General features: G+C 38.7%; 1 protein-coding gene and 1 pseudogene across 1 annotated transcript in view; both read right to left on the bottom strand.

The window, feature by feature from the left end:
- The window catches only part of PLXDC2 (plexin domain containing 2), a 438,555-nt gene that overhangs the window by 153,432 nt on the left and 262,715 nt on the right, over positions 1–22,408 (bottom strand). The window lies entirely within an intron of this gene.
- On the bottom strand, positions 2,036–3,241 carry LOC115304267 (annotated as a pseudogene).

Genomic DNA, 22,408 nt, shown 5'->3' with positions numbered 1-22,408 from the left:
CTCCATACTGTTTTCCATAGCAGTTGCCAATTTCACATTCTCATCAACAGCATGCAAGGGGTTCAATTTTGCGATATTCTCTCTAACACATGTTATATTTATTTAATTTTTTAATAGTAGGCATCCTAACAGGTATGAGGTGACATGTCTCTGTGGTTTTTATTTGTATTTTGATTTGTATTTTTCTGATGATTAGTGCCATTGAACATCTTTTTGTATAGCTGTTGCCATTGTGTGTCTTCTTTGAAGAAATGTCAGTGAAGACCTTTGCCCATATTTTAAATTGAGCTGTTACTTTGCTATTGAGTTGTAGGAATTCCTTATATAGTTTGGATATTAACCCTTTATCAGATATAGAACTTGCAAATATTTTCTACCATTTTGTAGGTTGTCTTTTCATATGGCTGATGGTTTCAATTGCTGCACAGAAGCTTTTTAGTCTGATGTGCAGTTGACCCTTGAATAGCAGTGGGAGGTTTGAGGAGCACCTAACCCCTGTCCAGTTGAGAATCCATGTATAATTTTTGACTCCCCAAAAGATTAACTTCTAAGGGGCTACTATTGACTGGAAGCCTTACTGATAATATAAATAATTGATTAATATATATTTTGTATGTTATATATATTATATACTATATTCTTATAATAAAATTAGCCAGAGAAAAGAAAATATTAATAATATCATAAGAGAAATTACATGTACAATCCCATACTGTAAAAAATCTGTGTATAAAACACCTCACACAGATCAAGTTAAAACCCATGTTGTTCAGGGTCAACTGTAGTCCCAATTGTTTATTTTGCTTTGTGCCTTTGCTTTTGGTGTCAAATCCACAAGATCATTATCAAGCCCAATGTCATGAAGCTTTTCCCCTATGTTTTCTTATTGGAGTGTTACAGTCTCAGACCTCATGTTAAAATCTTTAATTTTGAATTGATTTTTGTGTATGGTATAAGATAAAGATCCAATTTCATTTTTTTTTTTTTTTTGCTTGTAGATATCCACTTTTTCCTATGGTGCTTGTTGAAAAGACTATCCTTTCCTCATTGTGTGTTTTTGGTACCCTTGTTGAATCTCAATTGACTGTATCTGTGGATTTATTTCCAGCTTTCTATTCTGTTACATTGGTCTATATTCTATCTTTATGTAAGTACCATACTGTTTTAATCATTATAGTTTTGTAATATGTTTTAAAACCCCAAAGTATGATACCTCCATCTTTGTTTTAGTTTCTCAAGATTGCTTGACTATTCAGTCTTTTGTAATTTCATATGAATTTTAATATTTTTTCTATTTCTGTAAAAAATATGATTGCTGGGGCATCTGGGTGGCTTAGTTAGTTAAGTAACTTACTTCAGCTCAGGTCAGGATCTCACGGTTTGTGAGTTCAAGCCCCATATTGGGATCTGTGCTGACAGCTTGGAGCCTGGAGCCTGCTTTGGATGCTGTATCTCCCTCTCTCTCTGCCCCTCTTCCACTCATGAGCTGTCTCTTTATTTCAAAAATGAATAAACATTAAAAAATTTATTAAGAAATGTAGTTGGCATTTTGATAGAGATGGCATTAAGTTTGTAGATTGCTTTAGTGGTATGGACATTTTATTTTATTTATTTAATAGATCACCAACGTTGTCTCCCTATCCATCTACAATTGAAATTTCATCTTATTTCCATGCTGAGTAGTGAAACAAGGACAAAGTTAATCAGAATAAGCTACTTCAAAAAGAAAAGCTAACATACCTCATTTTCTTTAAAAAGGCAAAATAGAAATATATGCACTCTAGGATGCATAATCATTAAGTGATTATAAGTCACAAAGAAATTCAAATGATATCTTGAAGAATGTAGGCAAAAAACAGGGTGCAGTAAAGAGGAGCTGAGATACTGTGCAACTGCTTAAATGTTCCTGGCGCTGCATCTCTGGCGGCTCGCTGAATCTTGACACAAGGGAAGATTTAGTTAATGCCAAGTGGAGATGCAGCAAGTTCTATGTTGATTTAGGGGCTGTTTACAGGAACCAAAAGGCAGGAAAGTATTAAACCCTTCTGAGAGCACCAACCCTAGGAAGGACTTTGCCTTCCAGGAGCTCTAAACTGGCACCACCCCCATAGTGCTACATGGCTGACCTTATCCTCTGGGTTCCATTTGGCACAGTAAAGGGCAGGGTCTCCACCTCCTATGATGGTGAAGCATCCCCTGGAAGTGGCTTTCACCATCTCATCTATTAGGGTTTTGGTCCCTTGGCCAAAAGTTTCCCCTTCGAATATGCCCACAGGTCCATTCCACCCAATCGGCTTAGCCTGAGCAACTGCCTCAGCATACTTCTCCCTCCTCTCAGAACCACAGTCCAAGCCCATGCCACCAGCAGGCATGCCAGAGGCCACAGTGGCTGGGCCAGTCTTGACATTCTCATCAAACTTCTCAGCAGTAACAAAGTCAACAGACACAGTGATTTTCACCCTGTTCTTCTCAGCTTTAGACACCAGGACATTAATGATCTTGCCTCCTTCTTCATACAGAGAAGAGCCAATCTCCATATTGCTGAGCACCTTAAGGAAAGAAAAGTCTTTCCACCACCAATAATCATCTCATTGACTTTGTCTAGTATATTGCTGATCATTTTGATATTGCCTGCAACTTCAGCTCTGTCTAGGAGGGCCACGAAGGATCAGTCTGGGCTCTCCAAGGCCTTGCGAAGTAGCACAGGTCTTTCTTCATCAAGAAGTGTCTGGCCTTCTGTATCATACTGACTCCTACCATGGAGCTGTGAGTAGTGCCAAAAGCATCATTGACATAGACGTCCTAGTTTGGGAAGTGAGGCTTGGAAGGCTTCTATTCTGGCTGGTTCAGCTTTAACCTTTTCCCCAGAAGCATCTTTTCCTTTCCCTTCTTCCTCCACATACAAGTAGAGGTTCTCCAGCAAAATGACAGACCCGGAAGCTGGGTCAGCACAAGGTTTCTCCACTTCTGGGCCGGCATAGTTCTTCAAGAACAAAACATCTTTGCCCAGTGAAGATTTGAGTCCTGTAGTGTCTGGCTCCAAAGAGTACTTGTCGGGCATGGGGACATCATCATGCTGGCCCAAATGGCTCATAAGAACAGACTTAGCCCCATTGTCCAAGCAGAATTTGACACTTGAGATGGTAGCCTTGATTCTCTGGTTGGTTCTTATCTGGTTCTTCATAGGGACATTAAGTCCACTCATGACTGTCCACTTCCCCTTCACACCCAGCTTGTCCAGAGTCAGCCAGATGGCAAACAGCATCTTGGCAATACAGTGGTGGCGAGGTTGAGAGATTAAAGAATGGAGAAGGTGGCTGCCATGTACTCCAGATAAATGTGGGATGCAGAGGGTGTCTTGGTACACTAGTATAGACATTTTAAAAACATTAAGTCTTCCAATCCATGAACACATGGTGTCTTTCCATTTATTTCTATCTTCTTCAATTTCTTTCACCAGTGTTTTGTAGATTTTAGAATACAAGTCTTTCACCTCTTTGGCTAAATTTATTCCTAAATTTATTTTTATCTTTTCAATACTAGTATAAATAGATAAATAAATATATATGAATACATATGTAAAGAGTAATAATAACAATAAAAATAGCAGAGTTTCCCCCCTCTGGTTATCTTTTCAGATAATTTGGTATTAGTGACTAGAAACTTTACTAATATTTGTATGTCAATTTTATATTCTACAATTTTACTCAATTCATTTATTAGTTCTAACAGTTTTGTGTGTGTGTGTGTGTGTGTGTGTGTGTGATTCTTAAGGTTTTCAACATATAAAATATGTCATCTGCAAACAGAGATAATTTTACTTCTGTCTTTCCCATTTGGATGCTTTTTATTTCCTTTTCTTGCCAAACAGCCCTGGATTTGAAATGTGGTGTATCACATTAACTGGTTTTCATATTGAAGCATCCTTCCATTTGAGGGATAAATTCCATTTGGCAATGGTTTATGCTTCTTTTCATGTGTTTGTTTGCTAGTATTGTGCTGAGGATTTTGTCTCTATGTTAATCAGGAATAATTGTATTTTTCTTTTCTAGTAATATCTTTGTTTTGGCTTTGATATCATAGTAATTCTGGACTTATAGAATAAGTTTGGAAATATTCCCTCCTTTTTCATATTTTGGAAGAGATTGAGAATTGGTGTTAATTCTTAAATCTTTGGTAGAGCCGACCCGTGAGGATATGTGGTCTTTTTCTGTGTTTGTTTGTTTGTTTTTGTTTTGTTTTGATTACTGATGCAATTTTTTTAACATGTGTTCATTTTTTGAGAGACAGAGAAAGACAGTGTGAGTAGCGGAAGGACAGAGAGAGAGAGGGAGACACAGAACTGAAATCAGGTTCCAGGCTCTGAGCTCTCAGCACAGAGCCCACTGATGGGCTCAAACTCACAAACTGTGAGATCATGTCCTGAGCTGAATTCAGACACCTAACCAACTGAGCCACTCAGGCACTCCACTGATTCAAATTTCTTACTAATTATAGGTATGTTCAGATTTTCTCTTCCTTCATGATTTAGCCTAGCTAGGGTTTATGTTTCTAGGAATGTACCCATTTCTTCTAGGTTATCCAATTTATTGGCATATAATTATTTACAGTAACTTATGATCCTGTTTATTTCTGTGACATAAATTTTAATATCTTCTCTTTCATTTCTGACTTTATTTGTTTGAATCATTTCTCTCTTTTTCCTAGCCTGAGGGTTTGTCATTCTCGTTACTTTTTCAAAAATCACTTCTTAGCTATGTTGATATTTCTATTGTTTCTTTGGTCCCGATTTTATTTCTGCTCTAATCTTTATTATATTCTTTCTTCTGCTAACTTTGAGCTTAGCTTGTGATTTTTCTAGTCCTTTGAGGTGTAAAGTTAGTTTATTTGAGATCTTCTTTTTCTTAGTGTAGGTGCTTACAATTATAAACTTCTCTCTTACTATTGCTTTTGCTCCATCCCATAGTTTGGGTATGCTGTGTTTTTGTTTTCATTTGTTTCAAGATATTGTATAATTTCCCTTTGTTTTTTTTTGTTTAGTCCATTAGTTGTCAGACAGTGTGTTTTTAATGCCCACATATATGTGGACACATATTTTCTAGTTTTTTTTCTTACTATTAATTTCTAGTTTCATCCTACAGTGGTTGGAAAATATGTTCAATATGGTTTCAGTCTTCTAAAATACATTGAGACTCCTTTTGTGGCCCAATATATGGTCTATCCTGGAGAATGTTCCATGTGCAATTTTCTTAAGAAGACTGTATGTTCTGCTTCTTTTGGGTAGGATATTCTGTATATGTCTGTTAGGTTCATTTGGTGTACAGTGTTATTTAAGTATACTATTTCTTTATTGATTTTTCTGTCTGGATGTTATTTTTATTATTGAATGTGGAGTATTAAAGTCTCTACTATTATTGAACTACTGTCTATCCTTCAGTTTGTCAATATTATATATATTTAGGAGCTCTGATGTTGGGTGCATACTTTTTAAAATCCTGGTTTATCTTCCTAGGGTATTGACTCTTTTATCATTATATAATGCCCTTTGTCTCTTGTGACAGTTTTGACTTATAGTGTAGTTTGTGTGATATCAATATAGCTGTCCCTGTTCTCATTTGGTTACCAGTTATATGGAATATATTTTTCCATCCCTTCATATACATCCTTAAACCTAAAGTGAGTTTCTTATAGAGAGCAGGTAGCTGGATTTTTAAAATCCATTCAGCTACTCTAAGCCTTTTGATTGGGAAGTTTAATCCATTTACATTTATAGTAATTCTTGATGGAGAAGGACTTACTATTTCTATTTATTACTTTCAGTCTATCCTGTAGCCCTTTGTCCATCTTTTCTTATTTTGCTATCCACTTTGTATTTCATTGATTTTGTAATGATATGTTTTATTTCCTTTCTCATTGTCTGTTATGTATTTTCTATATGCTTTATTTTTGTGTTTACCATGTGGTTTTTATAAAACATCTTAGAGTTTTAATAATCTATTTTAAGCTAATGACACCAATATTTAGTCATTGTTAACCAATTTAAAAAATTATGTAAATATATCTTTCTTACAATGACTACAGTCTGATTCTTCACAATGTTTATTGACCAAAAACAAGTTTTCACTTTGACATTTTTCGTTTAACTTTTAAAATAAATTGAACCAGATGTTAGTTTATAAATGTGTATATTTTACTTGGAGAACATCTACAGTCCAAGTGAAATATATTTTCTTTGAATCACAAGTCAATTGTTTCCAAAAATTTGACACTGAATAAAGAAATTTATTTACTGCTCAAATTACAAAGCAACATAACAGCAGTTACTGATGTAGGTAAAAAAATTAATTCCACTTTTAAAGCAATAGGATAATAAATTTCTTTTTAAAATGTCATGAAGAACTTACTTTCAAGGTTAAAATGAAAAAATTTATGTGAGGGTAAGAGAATATGACAGAAAGAATTTTAAGGTATTTTAGTACTCATTCCATGTGAGTAACTTAGGTTTACAGGTCTGTCACCCACACTAAACTGAATGTTCCTCAGCAGCAGAGAGTGAATTTGTCATTGTTTCCTCTGCCTACTGCTCTTGTGGCACATAACTGGCTTTCTGCAAATTTTGACTGATTTCTACTGTGTAACTAAGCAGGAGAGATGGAGGAGTGTGAACAACACTGACCCCATCTTTGGTCCTTTGCCCTATTCATGCCCACGCAGTGACCTCCCTCATGGGGCCGTGTGCTCCAGGCCCGGTGGAGGTTAATGTACGTCCTTCCCAGAATGCGGGAAGTCTCCTTCTGATCTTCCCTAGAGTGGTGCACAGAGGGCTCCACCTAGATTAACTAGCAGAGACCCTCTGGTGTGCAGAGGGTGCCACTTTAGATACTACCCTGTGAGTGCAACCACCGCACCCCTTGCTTTATAAAAGCTGGGGTTGAGGCCCAGATTAAGGGTATCACCTTCTTTTAACTACAAGTTATGTCATTTGATATTTTTCTAAATTATCATTCATCCTCAATCTTCTAATCTTTTTTCTTTTAGAGCTTTCCAAGTATATGACTCATACTAAAGCCAGTTGTACATATTTAGTGATACAGCTTGATAAGTTGGGAGATAGTCACCTATGAAACCATCAATGCAATCAAAGCCATAAACATTCCCATTACCTAAAGTTTCCTCTCACTCATTCATTTATTTGTTCATTCTTTGTTTTTTTCTTAATGTTTTTTTTTTTAAATTTATTTTTGAGAGACAGAGAGATACAGCATGAGCAGGGGAGGATCAGAGAGAGAGGGAGACACAGAATGTGAAGCAGGCTCCAGGCTTTGAGCTGTCAGCACAGAACCTGACATGGGGCTCGAACCCACAAACTGTGAGTTCGTGACCTGAGCTGAAGCCAGACGCTTAACCTACTGAGCCACCCAGGCGCCCCTCTTTGTTTTTTTCTTTAAGGTCAAGAACATTTAAGGGAAGATCTACCCTACTGGAAAATTTTTAAGTATACAATATGGTATTTTTTACCCAGGTTTTTAATGTTTACTTTTTAGAGAGAGAGAGAGAGAGAGAGAGAGAGAGAGAGAGAGAACACAAGTGGGAGAAGAGCAGAGATGGAGGAGGACAGAGGATCTGAAGCAAGCTCTATGCTGACAGCAGAGAGCCTGATGTGAAGCTCAAATTCATGAACCACAAGCTCATCACTTGAGCCAAAGTTGGACACTTAACCAACTGAGCCGCTCAGGTGCCCCTACCTCAGTTTTATTAACATATAATTGGCATATGGCATTGTGTATGTTTAAGATTTCACTTTACCTATATTGTGAAATGTTTGCCACAATAAGTTCATAGGTTAAAAAAAAAGGAGAGAGAAAAAGAAAAAAAAAAGTTCCTTATGATGAGAAGTCTCAGAATTTACTCTTAACACCTTTGAAATATGCCATGGACAAGTATATAACTACAGTCATATTTTACATTACATCCCTAGGACTTACTTATCTATTTAAAATATGTGTTATTGGAGTAGTTGGCATACAATGTCCCATTTATCTCAGGTGTACAGCACAATGATTCAACAACTCTTCACACTGCTCAGTGCTCACCAGGATACATGTCGTCACCATCTGTCACCAGACAACGTTATTACAATATTAATTATATTCCCTTTTCATCTCTGTGACTTATTTAGTTTTTAACTGGAAATTTGTTCCTTTTCATCCCCTTTTTCTATTTCACCCATTCCCTTGGTATCTGGAAATGCCTAAATTTATTTGAGCAGGGATCCAGTTTTTTAAAATTGCTGACTGTCAGGGCACCTAGACGGCTCAGTTAGTTATGTGTCCCACTCTTGGTTTCGGTTTAGGTCATGATCTCGTGGTTTGTGAGATTGAGCCCTATATCAGGTTCTATGCTCCATGCTTTATTTCAAAATAAAAGAAATAAACTTAAAAAAAATTGGTGACTGTCTCTGAGCCCTACAGAATACAATGTGGGAAACATCACATTTCAGTGAGAAGGGCAGGGCCAAAAGATCCAGGAATATTCACAGCTAATGTCAACCTGCTGTGCTGACAAATTTTCCATTCAATGTTACTGGTAATAAGTAATTTTTCCATTTTGAGAAAGATCCATCAGAGCAACCTGAGTAATAATCAGTTTTGTCCTGAAGAGATTTGTCTATGCCCAGAATTATGCCTTCTTCTTGATTATGAAATAATATTCCAAATTACATTCTTTGAGCAAACAGATGAAATACAGATAAGATAAAGGTTTTCTTCAGTAATTTTCTAGGGTAATATCGAAAATTTATTTCATATATCTCAAAGTCTGAAGAAGATATATAAGTAGAGAATAGGAATCTAAGACGTCTGATAGAGAAAATTGCAAAGTATTAACTTGTACCTAAAACCATTTATGAAATATAGTAAAATGACTAATCTAAAAGCATTACTAAAGGTAATTTCTTTAGGAATAATCTCCTAGATTAATTTGTTGAATTTTCCTTCATTTGTTCATATTCCCTGATGAAATTGTTTTATTTCAGATAAATATATATTCTTACTCCTGAGGTAAATATCTTGAAATAATTTCTATTCGGAGGACAGGAGTCCAAACAGCAACAGCCAAAATACTCAATAGAACAAACTCTAACTCTCAAAATACCTTACACAGAATGGCCTCTTTCCTGGAGTGGCTTTTCTGTTCATCAAGAAAGACTTTTGAAAGTCACCTTCACACAGTAACTCTTCCAAGAGCAGTTTCAGAGCCTTAACTATGACAGGGAAGGAAGACCGTGGCATGTGGCTATTCTTAGGGAAAGTGTTTCACAAAGGTAGATTTAATTTTATTCTGATTAAAATAAAAAAACAAAAAAAGTTTAGATGTCACCTCTTAGGTGCTTATTTCTGCCTTTATATTTCTGCTCAAACGATTACTTTCCCCAGTTTTCCATCAATCCATACTCCCTCCGTTCAGAAATCCCCAAATTAATTTCTTCCAAACGATCATCATTTATTATTCAACTTTGAGAAATATTTATGTGACACCAGATGTGCAATGGAAAACAATACAGGTGTGGTTTCTAACCTACTCAAGATTTTTACTGGAGAAGGATATTTAACCAGATAGGAAGAAACATTAATATATACTAATGGATAGTGATAAATGCCATGCTATGAAGGAAATATATGGTATGCAATATATACTGTATATAATATGTAGTATGTAGTGTATAGCGTATGGTATGTAGAGTATAGTAAGTAACATAGAGCATATACCACATATACATAGGACATAGCATTTTGCATAGGGTAGCTACGTGAGTGTCGGGAGAGGACAAGAGGTGAAGGGTGCTCAGGAGTGTCAGCCAGGGTCAACAGGCTATAACCAGCCCTGAGATGATTAGGAGATCGGCTCCTTTGAGAAGCTGAAAGAAGATCAATACTGCTTGAGGCACAGGAAGTATGAGGGGAAGAGTGACTCCCAGTGAGGGTTGCAACTTGTCTCTCCACCTCCATCGTACAACCCATTCCCTCCCCCGTGCATGATCCACCTCCATATGCCACTAAGGGACTTGATAAAGGGTGGCAGAGGTAAGCAATCCGTCCCTAGAGATCACATTGAGGACATCACAGTGCAAAATTTTGTACGTGGTTAAGAAGGGAGGTTCCTGTGATGCCAACACGTCAGGCAGAGTTATCTTTCAAACATCTATCCAGTTATGAGGGACTCCATTGGTTAGGCCTCCACCTTAAGTCCTCCCATAGCTCTTATGATAGAGTCCAAAACCCTATCATGGCCCAGACCACCCTCAGTGGTCTGGCTCTTGACTCAGGTTGTTCATGTTGTCATTTAATAATGACTTTTGCCTCTACATTGGAAGAAAATTAACAGGCTTCATGGCAGCAATTACTCTATCCACTCAGACATTCTATTTTCTTCTAATCCAACCTATGAGTCATATGATCAACATGGCCAGATGCTAAACTTGTGTGGAGTCGTCAACTGACAAATTAATTTTGTGAAAAATAAAACTGAAGGAAATTCTTGGTGCCATAGAAGTAAAGTGAGTCAACAAAGCCATTGGTTATTCAGTTTCTGAATATAACATGATTCCTTAAAGGCAGGGACGGTGCTTTATTTATCTGTGTCTGATGTTTAGTACAGTGTCTGATACAAAATAAACCCTCAATAAATGTTTGTGGAATTAATGACTATTTTAAACTATTTGAGGCCAACAATGCATCTTATTTTATTTTATTTTATTTATTTCATTTTATTTTACTTTATTTTATTTGAATGTTTTTATTTATTTTTGAAGGAGAGAGAGACAGAGAATGTGATCAGGGGAGGAACAGAGGGAGAGAGAGAGAGAGAGAGAGAGAGAGAGAGAGAGAGAGGGAGAAACACAGAATCCGAAGCAGACTGCAGGCTCCAAGATGTCAGCACAGAGTCCAATGTGGGGCCCAAATTCATGAACTGCAAGATCATGACCTGAGCTGAAGTCGGACGCTCAACTGACTGGGCCACCCAGGAGCCCCTCTAATGCATATTCTTCATGGGTTTAATTAATCAGTTATTGTATAATTTAACATCCTAAAACTGAAGTGAGCAGATCGGTTTGTGGAGAGGAAGTAAAGGATGTCCCAGGTCACATCACTAAACAGCAGGTCAGGGATGTGAACTGAATCTGCCTCGGAATGCCACGATCTCACCGAGCACCAGGCTCTTTCTCAGAAGGTTCTTAATGATGACTAATGAGATGCCCAACTATGGTGATAGCAAAGCTAACTGGACAGATAAAGAATTGGGAGAGAAGGGTTGTTGTGTGTGTTGGGGCTGGGAGTGAGGGGGTGTGGAAGACACTGCAGTCACGTCTTTGTTCCTGATGATCCACCTTGTGAACCGTCACAGCCTGGCTTTCCCTGCCACTCAGCATCCCTCAGGCATTCCCTGCCAATTGCTTGGAGGACACATGAACTGAACTGCACAATGCATCTGAAACTAAATAATAACAACAAATATTTGATTTTTTAATACACATTTCATTGATTCCTGCCATCAACATGGATAATCATGTTTATCATAATAGTCATTTGAAGTTAACAGTGTTAAGATTAATTGTGAATCATTCCACCTGAGACTGAGAACATATTTTCCTCTGGAAATGACATTAAACATTGTAGTTCAAGTGTGCAGGCCAATCTAAAAATAGGATATTGATTTATGTGGCACAAATATTTGTGGCATGCACAACATTTCTAGAACAGAATGAAGTAGCATTCGTACAGAAACAGTCCTTGTTACCAATAAAAGGCTGGTGGAGGCCGAAGTGGAACTTAAGGATCATCTTCTCCCCAAGGTCAGGTAGTGGGAGTGCTGGTGCCACCCACAGCTATTATCAATAGGACCTGGAAGCTCTTAGGACAGTGAGAAGGCAGGACTGCAGAAAGTACGAGACGTGATTGCCGAAGATGCATGCTGGTCTCCTCCCAACTAATTATGCTTCTTTAACTTCATGCTTTTATTGCTGCCTGTGTGACCCTGACTTATTTACTCCATGAGCGTCAGTTTCCTCCTATGCTTGTTGGCAACCGAACAGCCACACTGATAGTTTGTAGTAAAGATTAGAGATAATACACCTAAAGCCCCTAACATAATGACTGGCACCTAGCAGGCATTCTGTGAACAGTCTATCACCGCTGTTAGTCCTGCAACAATGACCTTGATGGCGACTGCTGCTCTCACCACCAGGATTACTTTTGTGATTTGCCGGTCAAACAAAGGGGCTGACCCTGGAGGTTACAGCGTGATTTGTTTCCTACCACAGCCTTCAAATTCACTCTACTGGATCTCTTCCCTTTTTCCTTGACATCTCGGGAACATGCCATAGCATTGCAGCCATTGATGACTAGCGCCATTTTTTTTAGGTATTAGGGTACAGACTTAAGAACTGAAGGTCTCTACCTCATCTGGTTTAAAGCCAGGTTACAGGTAATCCCCACCCATCTAGGTTTAGATTGGACCCAGGACTCATGGACCTAGAGTGCAGGTGGTCTGCCCTCTTACCCCCACCCTTTGGCTTCTTGGCTCCTACAATCAGAAGGAAGGCATGGAGTAACAAGAAAATGAGGCTTGTTTACAATTAGCTAGTTTTCCTTGGATCTCTCTCTTGGGTATTAGGCAGGCACGATGTCATGGCAGATATGAAAATCCATGAGGTGATTTACAGGTTTTTCAGGAAGTCCCACCTCCTTGTCCTGGGCTCTCTCCCACTGCCATTCTGACTGGAGTGAAGCACTCTAGAGTCAGCACTCACCTGCCACTTTCCCACTTCCCCACATCCGGTTTTCAGGGGTAAGCCCCTAGAATTTTTGTGCGGCACACACCTTATTCTAGCAGGGAGGGTGCTGACAAGTAACTCGAGCTGGGCTAGCCTTCTCAGCATCTAGTAAACAATCGGAACAATGTGCATTGTTGCCGCATATCACATCTTTGTCCTCACTTCCACTGGGAGCTACTTTACAGCCTCCCCCTCAGACTCTTCCAGGTCAAGTCTATGGGGAAGCAGGAATGTCACATGGTTTATACTCTCCTCAGTTTTCTGAAGACCCTTCTCTCTCATGAATCAGAATCTTCCTTATACAAGCTCTTTCATACTTTGGTCTCCCCTGTAGATATTTCTGAGTTCTCTCTTTAGACTGTAGAACAACTTATCAACCCACTGTCTTCAGCACTGAGAGTTGACTTAGACCCAGAAGAATATGCTCCATAGCTTTGCTCTTATCCACATATATTGGAACACACGAAGGAGTGCCATGGGGAGGAAGTGAGGAAGGAGAGTCAGCATATGAACTGGCAAAGCATTCTCTCTCCCCTGCTCCTCATTTAGTCTCCAACATGGAGCTCGTGCCCTCAAAAATCCCCTGCAGTGGATTTGGAAGAAGGGGAATGAAAAATGCATCTGATTCAGGACAGGCTAGAGATCATGTGGCCTGCAAGAAGAAAGCAGGCTTTGCCACAGAACAAGAGAAGGAGAATCTACCCAATGATTCATATATAAGGCATGTGTGTAAACTGATTCATTAAAACCAAAGAAATACTCATATGGGACCTAGTTGCTGGAAGTAAGAAGTTGATAATTTCATTAAAAAATTATACATTCAAGCAGAAGGCAGATAAGATGACATATTACAATATACATGACAGAACAGCACCATACACTGGACAGTAACTCTTCAGGGAATTTTAAAAAGGAGCTGGACTTGGTCCAGGAAAAATTCCTACAGAAAACAGGTACTAAAGCAAGATAAGAGGGATAGGAAGATTGTTGAATATTTTTATTAGTATTTTAATAGCTGTTTAAAGCAACAAAAGCACTTCAATGTAAAACTTTGAAAACAAAATTATTAAAAAGAAAATAATAATCAAATTTGATTCTACTACCCTGAGATCACTGCTGCTGTTAACATTTTCAATTTCGTTCCATTCTTTCTCCCTCAGAAGTCCTATTATGTTTCCCTAGATACTCCACTGTCTCAGTATAAAAGTGACTCTTGTATATTTTGTCCTCTTTTCAAATTGCTCTCCCCCTCCTCAGAGCCTGTCACGCTCAGCTGGTGACTTTACTTTTTATTTCACTGCAGGAGCTGAAGCCATCAGGATGAACTGGCTTCCATCTAAGAGGCCAACCATTCCAACGGGGCACCAGACTGCATGCCTTTCTGCCCTGATGGACTCTGCCCCTTCAGTTAGACATTCTAAGATATGTCTTCCCAGTTTTCATGCACACACATGCATGCATGTACACACACACACACACACACACACACACACACACACACACACGGACCCATACCTCCTCTGGCTCTACATCACACAAAATAAAACAAAATCTTCCTTTGGTTCCACATCTCTTCCAGCTGTGATCCTACTTCTCTGCACCCTTGTACAAAATTCTTTTAAAGGTCTGTTAACGCTATCTCCCATTTTCACATTCTACTTCATTTCCAACTGTAACCACCCTTCCCGGGACTCCATCAAGGCTATTCTTATCAACATGAGCAGTGATGTCCACACTGCCTGGCTACTGTTCAGCAGGGCCATGTCAAGACCTTCCAGGGCCCTCTTTTTCATTAAAGTATTCAAAATTGTTTTATGACTGTATTGTTATAAATACCAATATAACCCAGGCCAGATTCAGTATTACATATCATTGTTATTATAGTCATATTTTTTCTTCTAATTAAAAAAATGCAATTAACACATTCCATGTGCTCTATGATATCATGGGCCCTAGGCCTCCTGTCCACAATGGATAAGATGGCCCTGATGGTGACTTGTTAGGCCTCACCTTGCTCAGACTCTGGAAAACACTCCATGGAGTTGATAATCTTGTTGGTTTGTTCCCACCTCACTGGTTGTTGTTCCTCAGCCTCTTCTGAGGCATGCTGCTCCTAGCTGCCTTGTCAATCCTGACATAGTCCACACCTGAGTGTGGGACCCCTTCTCTCTCTGTGAGAACGATCCTAGGGACTCTCAACCTGTTCCATGGCTTTACAGAGTCATCCCTCCTAAACTTATATCTACAGCCCCCATTTTCCTTCTGAACTTTTGACTCTGAAATCTTAACTGCTTATATTACATCTCCAGTTGAATGATACATAGGAATTTCCAACATACTTTGACTAAAATAGAATTCCCCTAATCTTATTCTTCCCTGGTGTTTTACTGCACAATCAATAACACTACCATTCCCTCCATTGCTCAAGCCAAAATCCTTAAAATTACCTTTGACTTTTGTCTTTTCCTCATATCCTTTACCCAATTCACCAGCACATGTCATCAGCAATACCTTCAAAACATATCCAGAAACCTTCCACTAGGGCAACAGAGTAAGGTAGATGGATAACTCGTTTAATAAATAAAAGAGTGATTAGATATATGAGCATGAGACCAGTATAAATAAGTAAGAATTGTATCTTAGGGAAAGGGCTGTGCAACAGAGAAATAGGAAAGTTGGGGAAGAGTATTCAATCCTTCCCAGAGAGGTGGTGATCATTACCCAAACCAAATATATAGCATTTTAGGGAACACTGAGTTATCCAAATAAAAATAATAAATAGATATAGGAGGATGGTTACGTTTGATGTTTAGTAACAGTATGGAACACAGAATGCAGATTTGGATAAAGTGGAGAACTCCTGAAATATAAAAAACGAGCAGTTCAGAGTCACATTGTGGGGCATGCTCACATACACAGAATAGCACCACTTAGTGGTGACTAAGTGAGACAGACAAGGATTTCTTAGAAGACTGGTAACAAATCAAGATATTGTTATTTATTAGAACCAGAGGAAGAAAATGTTTCATGAGGAAGAGGTGATCAGTATAGCCCTTTTGCCACAAAATGGTCTAGGAAAATGAAGGTCAGTTAATGATTATGTAAGGTGTTGGCAACTACTTTAGCAGTTCAATTTTGGTAATGATGAGCCTAGAAAGCAGAGTAAGAACATTAAGGACTTTTCAATAAGGCATCAATCAAAACTATTCTTAGTAGAAGAAAAAAGGAAATAGCATAGTGACTAAGGAAGGAAACTGAGTGAAACCAACATTTTCACAATTTGTGAGGTATGGAGTGGATAATGGCAGTTGAAAAGAAAGTGGGAGGGGCACCTGGGGGGCTCAGTAGGTTAAGCATCTTATTCTTGGTTTTGGCTCAGGTCATAATCTCACGGTTTGTGAGTCTGAGTCCCACATCCAGCTCTGTGCTGACAGTGAGGAGCCTGCCTGAGATTCTCTCTCCTCATCTCTCTTTGCCCCTCTTCTGCACTCTCTTTCTCTCAATATAAGTAAACGTAAAAAAAAAATTATATAGAAGGAAGAAAGTGGGACTTCAAGAGGCTGGGCAAAAAAAGGATGGATCCTGAGAGTAGATTCCTTGGGAGTCTAAATCTAAAGAATAAAATGATTGATGATCGTTGGCAGGAGTTTGTTTTTAGGTTTATAATTCAGTTTTTCCTTTCCTTTGTGTTAGAAGTTAACACAACACTTCTGACACAGCCTTCACTGAACCAAAATGCAAGCCGCCCATTTTCACTTTGCCTTAGGAGAATGTGTATGAGTAGATGAACATTACCCATCTTTTAGGGGTTCTCAGACCCAGTTCCATGTGGGGGTGGGGTCCTCCCTCCCACAACACCAGGCAATTCTTAGACACCAGCAGAATGCCCAAGATTCAACTCAATTCTGACGCCATCTACCCAGAAATAGCATCAGTCCCACAAAGCTGACCCTTCCCACCCCCCAGATCAATTGCAATCCCCAAGCTGCTAGCATGACTCTGACCCACTGGCTACAGTTTTGAGGCTCCAACAACCTGCTCCTTAGGTTTAATCAATTTGCTAGAGTTGCTTACAGAAGGGGAAAGTTACTTAAATTTACCAGTTTGTTAAAGGACACGATAAAGGGTAGGAATCAACACTTAGATCAAGAGGTGTGTAAAACAAGGAATGAGGAAAGGACATGGGGCTTCGATGTCTTCCCCAGATGCTCCCCTCTCTCTGCTTCTCCACCTGGTCACTAACCCAGAAGCTCTCTGAATCCAGTCCTTCTGTGTTTTCAAAAAGGCTTCATTCTATAGTCATGATTGACTAAGTCGTTGGCCATTGTCTGATTCAACCTCCAGCCCCTCTCCCTTCCCCAGAGGTCTGGGGCTGGGACCCAAAGTGCCCACCCTCTAAGAACTTGGTCTGTCCTCCAGGCAGCCAAATGCCCTTGGTACTTAAAGGCTTTGGAAACTTGCCTCATTAACATAACAAAAGTTACTCATATCTCTTTTATTACAGGAAATTCCAAGGGTTTCAGGAGCTATGAGCCAGAAATCAAGAATGAAAACCAAAAATACATATGAGAAATATATATTTGGTCATTTCTTGTAAGTCACAATATTGTTCCTCATCCTCTTAAACCTTTGAACATATTACACTATCCCCATATACCATTTTTAGAAATCACTAGATGCCATTAATACTTTATATCACCATTTTTCCTTGTGGCTTGTTTTCATCACTCTGCAGAAAAAAAAAATTAAAGTAGATGGATTACAGCTGCTGGCCAATGCCTTAAAATCTTAATGATAACAAGTTCAAATTGAACTTACTACACTAGCAAGTGAGGGCAACATGCAAGATGATACAGTGGTTGCCATTTAATTGCCAATACAATTCATATCTTGTTTAGATTCTTTTTCTTTCTAGTCCATGTGGATATCATTTGGGCTCCAAAACAAAGCATGCAATTTTTATCTCAATATAGATGAGTGCCCAGCAAACACTGGGTTCTCATGATGAGTAGTTTTGATATCAAAAGATTGAATCAAAAATCAAAATTTTAAATGCATCAAATTATTGGCAGAATTATTTAACTAACCAAAGTCCCCACGCCCTCCTCTCTGTCGCCTGTGTTTGCTAGCGGCTATCAATTCTGACATACTTGGGGAGAGAGAGAAGAGTAACAGGAGTGACACATCCTGAACAACACAGCTGCAGCTAACTCTGAATTAAATTAAGTGTCTTTGGAATCCCACAAAATGACTGCACTTGGCTGATAACTACACAATGTTTATTGTACACCCACCCCTTACTTTGGAGGAAGAAGATGTTTGTACCACATCACCTCCATGTTATGGATTGTCTGTTACGTTGCTATGGAAACCTACTATTTCCTTTCACGATCACACCTCCCCCTATACACATATTACAAACGGAAAATACAAGTGGGATTACAAATTTATAAAACCTTCAGTATAAACTCCTACATGCAGACTAAGGGTTTGGTAACTTGGGCTCAGTGAGAAAGAACAGTCTTAGATTTTTTTCTGTGTGAATCATTGGGTTCACCAGAAATCCTTCAACACTTTCTCCCGCTGCTGCTTAACGTTCTCCACAAGTGGTGATATTTCCATGGATCATCAGCATTTGCTACAATGAGATTCTGTTGCTCAGTGTGTCTTTATTGTATACTTCTTTCTACAGACTAGAAAGAGACAAGCTTTTTGTTTGTCTTCTTGAAGGTACTGGCCCAGATCCCTCCTACAAGTTTCATGACACAGAATTAGTTGTTAGACTCATATTTTCAATTAATTCATTTTTTGAACAGCTAATGTAAGAAGTGTTTTATTTTTCTTTTGCATCAATCTTACATTCTGGTTTTGTACTTCAAGGCTTATTATATCTGTTACCTTTTCTATAAAAGCTATTTTGGTTAAAAGAAACGCTACACTTGAGAATGTATAACTAAAAGAAAATAGTAAAACAAAGGACAGAATTCCTATCAAACATAATTTAGAGAATCTCCTTGGCAACACAGTCCCTCCGTCAGTCAAATCTAACTAGATTTCATCCTCTCAGACCTTTCCCCTAGATCCTTTCAAGTGGGAGATGAAATACTGGAAAAATGGCAACATTTTCTTCGCTCAGAGGCCTTCACTCAAACTATTTAGCAGTGTTTCTTACATTGCTGTCTGTGCTCATTTTACATTTTATTACTACACAAAGAAACACTAAATAACAATAACAATAATGAAAAACGAACCTTGAAACATTCTTTTGGGAGCCTGTGGCAAGTAGACTAGAAATGCAACACTTAGATATTCCAGTTTTAATTTTTTGAATAAATTTCCAGTGAAAGTTGTTTCATTGTGGTTTATCAAAATGATGGGCCACCATGCAGAGCCAGTCATGTAAGTTAACATTTAGTGACATGGAAAAATAGTCATCCCAAAATTAGACCATATAAAGCAATATCTAAGACTGTATGCGCTGCAAGATACCTTTGATATGGCTGGAGGAATATACTACCAAGTGTTAACAGTGATTATTTCTGGGTGTGGATATTAACAGTGGCTTTTATTTTCTTTTTCATGCTCCTCATTATTTTCCAAATATTTCAGAATGTATCAATCAGGGATGCTTTTGGCTATAATAACTAAAAATCTGACTGCTCCTGGCTTAAAGAAAGACTGGTTTATGTTTTTTATTTATGTATTTATTTTTGCATTTTTACCCATCAAGAAGACTGGAATGGGAAGTTGTTGGCATTGTTTCAGCTGCTTAATATTGATCTTTCAAACTTCCCATCTTTAGATTCGCCTTTTTTTCCCTCCTTATTGGCTCTTTGTCTCACGATCACAAACTGTTGCCTTAGAAACAAGGAATCATACGGGATTTCAAGGTAGAAAACGGGGCCAGAAATAGCTGAGTCATGTCTGGTCCACTTAGTCTTCACCGAAGCCCCTTCTGAAAACTGATTCCCAGACTGATTTTTTTCTTACATCTCGTTTGCCAGAACTGGGTTATAGGGCAATCTAGAACTACATGGCATGTAGAGATGGACTGCCATAACTTAGTGTATATTCATCATAAGTCATCGCCTACATCTTTTAGGGACAGTGATGTCTTCAGCAAAACCACTTAGTGGGAAAGGAAATGGAGAATGTGTATTCAGTGTCATTGGCTGAAAAATGCCCCACCTCCCAAATATAGCCATGTTCTATTCTCTGGAACATCTGGATGTTGCCTCATATGGCACAAAGGGTTCTCTGAACATCCTTATCTGTTAAGGACCTTGAGGAGGGGAGATTATTCTACATTATCTAAATGTGATCACATGAATCCATAAAACAAGGAAGTGCTGGGAGATTAGACACATGCACGTACATATTAGAAAAATATATGAGGATGGAGCAGGGAGGGATTAGAATACACTGGCCTTGAAGATTAGAATGCTGTGGTCACTTGCCAAGCAATTCAGACTGGAAGATACAAGGAACATATTCTCCTTTACAGCCTACTTAGGGGGCAAGGCCTGGCCGACACTGACTTTGGCCTTAGTGATACTAAGTTCCAACTTCTGGCCTCCAGAACAGCACCTTGGGAGAACAAATCTCTGTTGTTTTAAGCCATCCTGTTTGTACTTTGTTATAGTTTCCATAGCCAGAGGAAACGAATCCCGATAGGAGAGTGAGGTTTCATGTTGGCCATCTTGACTATATACTATATGTGCATATATATGTATATATTCATGCAGTATATTTTAAAAATAATCTATTTATTACTTTTAGAAGAACAATATTTTAAAAATAATTTGTGAAACAAGGAACGAACTCTTCCCATATTTGCATTTCAAGGAAAGGATGTATTTTCAGCAAGGCGCTACCCCAATGCGAGCAAATCTTTATAGCATCCATACGCTTCTGTAAACCACCTCCACCAACTTCTGCCGAAACCGCCTGAGCACTTTTGAAAGTGGATCTGGCCACACAAGATAAATTACTGATACTCTGCTAGCTCTAGATTCAGCATTCCCCCCCCCCCCATTCAACTACAACCTTAAGTTTGGAAAAAGAAATTTGTAAGTGAAAACAAATAGATTCATGCTAAATCCAAAAAGCATAATTGGGACAAGTTTTTCAGGAATTAATTAAGGAAATGGAAAAAGAGTACTTCTCTTAGTTTTCTTACAGAAAAAAGGTTAAAATAGTATCTTTAATCTGCCATGGAAAATAAGCGAGGGATGACAGAATATTGGTATTCACTTCAAAGCTGGTTATTAAATTTTTCCTTTATTCCCTCCAGAACTCAACATGACACAGGCTATTTTCAGACTATGATCTCTCTTTCATCAAAGTCAGCCCTAGCTGTGAAGACCACCTGCTCCACATAATTACCTTAAGCACACACTCTGTGTCTCCTGCTTCAAATGACCTATTTCTTGGTAAAGTAAGATGTCTCTTAACTTTGGCTGTGTGAAATATGCTCTCAACTCTAAATTACTTATTCACAGGAGACAAATGCTCCTGGATCAATTCAGAGCACTGATCCCTCTCAGTGCGCCCATGAGAACACTATTCCCAGGGCACAACAAGAAAGCAATCTGTAGATTACCAGATAGAAATGACTAGGTAGGTCTGAAAAACAGCCAAATGAAAAACTTGCAAAACTGTTCTCCTGAAAATCTCACTCAGAGAAATCTAAGAAGGAAATTAAATGCCTCTTTTTTCATGCATGAAACAAATAATTAGACCCTACCTTCAGAGAAAGTATGCTGTTTGTCCAACGCTTGTCATGATTTTATATTCATCAGTTAACACGTTTCTCCTGACTCCCTTTCCCCAACACATATATCCATAATTTTGCATGAACTTTCTTGTTTTATAATTAAAAAAGAAATGTCTGTAATCAAACATACAATATAATTACTTAGCCTCAGAGACTATCAATTCTTATAGAAGGTACGCTTGGAATCCTCACGGCATGAAGATTTCTCCTGCATGATTCTCTGCTACATCTGGCCCTGTTGGTGGCTCCCTTTGTCTTAAAACTACCTCCTCCCTAAAAAACTGAGTTCTGTGACTCCTTCTCCTTTCCTGACCACTGACTCTGTTTTCTTCATTTGCTCTCTTCTTCTGTCAGATACTTAAATTTAATTCCTTCCTTTTGGGGCACCTGGGTGGCTCAGTTGATTAAGTGTCCAACTTTGGCTCAGGTCATGATCTCGCAGTTAGTGGGTTCGAGCCTCGAGTCAGGCTCTGTGCTGACAGCTCAGAGCCTGGAGCCTGTCTTTGGATTCTGTGTCTCCCTCTCTCTCTGCCCCTCCCCCACTCACACTCTACCTCTCTGTCTCTTGAAAATAAATAAACATTAAAAAAATTCCTTTCTTTTAATCTCTTCTCCCTTCCTGTCCCTCTTCCCCATTCCCTACTCCTGCCATCCTGTCCTTTCTTTTCTCCCTTCTTTTCCTCCTCATGAATCTCTTTCCCATCCCTTTCCTCTCTTCTCCTTTCCTTTCTTTTCCTTTTGGGGGGTGGTGGAGGAGGAGGAGGGTTTTTTTCCATCTCAATTTGCCCCTATAATATCAT

The sequence above is a fragment of the Suricata suricatta genome, chromosome 10, assembly GCF_006229205.1.
Source record: "Suricata suricatta isolate VVHF042 chromosome 10, meerkat_22Aug2017_6uvM2_HiC, whole genome shotgun sequence".
In the NCBI taxonomy this organism is placed as follows: domain Eukaryota; kingdom Metazoa; phylum Chordata; class Mammalia; order Carnivora; family Herpestidae; genus Suricata; species Suricata suricatta.
This window is presented reverse-complemented; position numbering and strand designations above follow the sequence as displayed.